Consider the following 3,360-nt stretch of genomic DNA (forward strand, 5'->3'; position numbering starts at 1 on the left):
CAGATTTTACATGACGCTAAAACTCGTCGAATACGTTTCTCCATGTTGGTAAAATAACAGTTCTGTCTCAGTATAAGAAAACATTTTCTGTCTCCGTAATGTGCGTAACTTAAATGAGTATACCAGATTAATTTGTTAACAAGTTTGTCAGGAATGCATAATAACCAATTGTTGCTGTCAGGATGAGAGCGGCGAAACAGAATGTCATTGCGTACCGTGTAATGGTTTCTAATGGTAACATTATTCCTATCTTGCCAAAGGTGTTTAATTTCTTTCCACACGTTGTATTTATTCTGCTCTTGTGCTATGTCTTGTAATGACGACGAAATGAATTTTCAAATGCAACTTGTTGAATGTACATGACGCTGAAACTTACTTTGCAGAAGTTGGTTGCGATGTCTTGCTGATTGTTGCTGAGAGAACGGGATAGTGCGTCTGCTACAATATTTTGTGTACCGGGAATGTGAACAACTGTAAAATTAAATTCTTGTAAATAAAGTTCGGCCACCGCTCTGAGTTAGACGAACGTGTTGTCCACTCTCCAGACTTCATTGGGGTTAGGCCGTTATACCTAAGACAGATTTGCACTCGATGACACCTCGACAACAGCCGGTCCTCACATTTACGTCTTGCTCTCCTTACGTCAGTTTACGAGTCTGTGACGCTGGCTTTGCAACATCTTGCGTGCCTTTAGGCTCGCCGCGACCGACACTTACCACGCACCGACCACAAAACGTGGAGGCGCCGGGGCTTGAACCCGGGACCTTTCACATGCAAAGCGAACGCTCTACCAACTGAGCTACGCCCCCAAGCACAACCAATCTGCGCTGTTCTCCATTCTTTGCTACTCTGATGTGCACGGACACGATGGTTGGTTGGTTTGCAGGGGTGAAGGGACCAGAGTACAAAGGCGCGGCCACGTTCATATATACAAGAGTTCCAAGTAGTTTCGATGCTCTGGTATTACGACTGCAAATTCCGTCCGTTTTTAACGTCTTAAATTGAAGGCACAGTCACAAGTTGCTCCGTTTTCACTCCATATCGACAATCACACAGCACCTGAGGTAACAAGCACATCTGAAGCCCCATTGTGCACTCGACTGGGCCACAACAAGTTTCCGCGTCTCCATTGCACTGCGCAAACTACGAAACGCTCCCCAAACATGGCACTCATCCATGCAGACGACTTTTCCGACTTTACACGACGCTCACGCAACGCTCACGCTTTTTTTTTTTATTGAATTTCAATTCCCCCCGAAGGGGGCGGGCTGGCAGCAGCTTAGTATGCCGCTCTTCAGCCGACAGATTTTATGACAAAGATCAAGAGAACAAATAATAAAAAACAGGCGATAAAATCGGAGACTTTGAGAGTAACAAGGCGAAAAGAAATCGTGGAACTTAAAACAACAACAGAGGGATGAGGATGCTAAGAAAAAGACATACGAAGCAGACAGGGAAAACAATTGACAATTAAAAAAACACGGCGACAGTCTGGATTCTGTTCGCAAAAGACATAAAATTCACACCGAGCGACAGCATGGTTTCTGTTCGCAACACGAGAAAGACAAACAACACTGAATAGTCACTGGAACACTGCACTAAAAAGTTGGCAAATGTGACACCACAGTCGAGAGCAGGTGGGGGGAGACGGGACAGAAGATGGGAAAACAAAAAAGGGGGGGAAAGGAGTGTAAAAGCGAAGGGGGGAACCGGGAAAGGAGCTGATGGAGGATGAGGACCCAGAAGAGGGGTGGAGGGCAGACGCGACAGGGAGTGGGGGAGGCAGAGGAGGGGAATACAAAAGGACTGGGGGGAGAAGGGAGGTAGGGAGAGGTTTAGTGGGGAGAAAACAGAACGGAAGGGGGAGGAAGAGGGAGCCCAGGGAAAGGACAGAGGAAAGGAGGGGGAGTGAGGATCAGAGTTGATAGGAAGGATAAATGGAGGGAGAGAGGGCATCATCCGGGAGGGGGAGTTGACGGAAGCCACCTTGGGAAAGGAGATGGAGGGTGTAGAGATGGAGGGTAGGGGGGACACAACGGTGAAGACGTGGCAGGGGGCGGGGATGGGAGAGGAGAGGAGCAACCAGGGGGTGAGGGGGTTCAAGACGGCGGGAGGTGTAGAGGATGCGGATATGTTCGAGGAAAAGGAGCAGATGGGGGAAAGGAATGAGATCATAGAGGATCCGCGTGGGGGACGGGAGGCGGATACGGAAGGCGAGGCGGAGTGCATGACGCTCAAGGATCTGGAGGGACTGATAAAATTTGGGGGGGGGCAGACATCCAGGCAGGACTGGCATAACAGAGGATGGGACGGATTAAGGATTTGTAGGTGTGGAGGATGGTAGAGGGGTGCAACCCCCATGTCTGGCCAGAGAGGAGTTTGAGGAGTCGGAGGCGGTTGTGGGCTTTGGATTGGATGGAGCGGAGATGAGGTATCCAGGTGAGGTGACGGTCAATGGGGAGGCCAAGGTAGCTGAGGGTGGGGGTGAGGCGGACAGGACGTGCGCAGACAGTAAGGGAGAAATCCAGGAGCCGGAAGGAGCGAGTGGTACGACCTACGATGATTGCCTGGGTCTTGGAAGGATTGAGTTTCAGGAGCCATTGGTTACACCATGCAGCAAAAAGGTAAAGGTGATTCTGGAGAAGGCGTTGGGACCGTTGGAGGGTAGGAGCGAGGGCGAGGAATGCGGTGTCATCAGCATATTGCAAGAGGTGTACTGGAGGGGGGGTTGGGGCATATCTGCCGTGTACAGGAGGTAGAGGAGAGGGGAGAGGACAGAGCCCTGGGGCACACCGGCAGAGGGGTAGAAGGTGTGGGAATTGGCATGATGGATGGTAACATAGGAGGGGTGGTGGGAGAGGAAGGAGGCCACCAGACGGATGTAGTTGACAGGAATGGCGTAGGTTTGGAGTTTAAACAGGAGACCGGGATGCCAGTCACGGTCGTAGGCCTTTTCGAGGTCAAGTGAGACAAAAATGGCGGAGCGACGGGAGTTAAGCTGGAGGGAGAGGAGATAAGTGAGGTGGAGGAGTTGGTCATCAGCAGAGAAGGAAGGTCGAAAGCCACATTGGGTGTTTGGGAGGAGGTGGTTTTGGTGGAGGTGGAGATGGATGCGCCGGGAAAAGATGGATTCCAAGAGCTTGCTGAACACCGATGTGAGACAGATAGGACGATAGGAAGAGGCATCAGATGGAGGCTTATTGGGTTTGGAGAACATCAGGATACGGGAGGTTTTCCACAGGTCGGGACAGAAGCCAGTGGCAAGGATGACATTGTAGAGGGTGGCAAGGAGGGAAAGGAAGGAGGGAGGGCAGTGAGGTGGCGGTAGGTAACGCAGTCGTGGCCGGGAGCAGTGTTGCG

The 3,360-nt window shown here is 51.1% G+C and overlaps 1 non-coding gene across 1 annotated transcript; it reads right to left on the bottom strand.

Annotated features, from left to right (window-relative positions):
• Positions 1-736: 736 nt before the first annotated feature.
• Trnaa-ugc (transfer RNA alanine (anticodon UGC)) lies at positions 737-809 on the bottom strand. The gene has a single exon. It is a non-coding gene; the product is annotated as a tRNA-Ala (tRNA).
• Between the last annotated feature and the right edge of the window lie 2,551 nt (positions 810-3,360).

Source organism: Schistocerca nitens, chromosome 10 (genome assembly GCF_023898315.1).
Source record: "Schistocerca nitens isolate TAMUIC-IGC-003100 chromosome 10, iqSchNite1.1, whole genome shotgun sequence".
NCBI classification, from domain to species: domain Eukaryota; kingdom Metazoa; phylum Arthropoda; class Insecta; order Orthoptera; family Acrididae; genus Schistocerca; species Schistocerca nitens.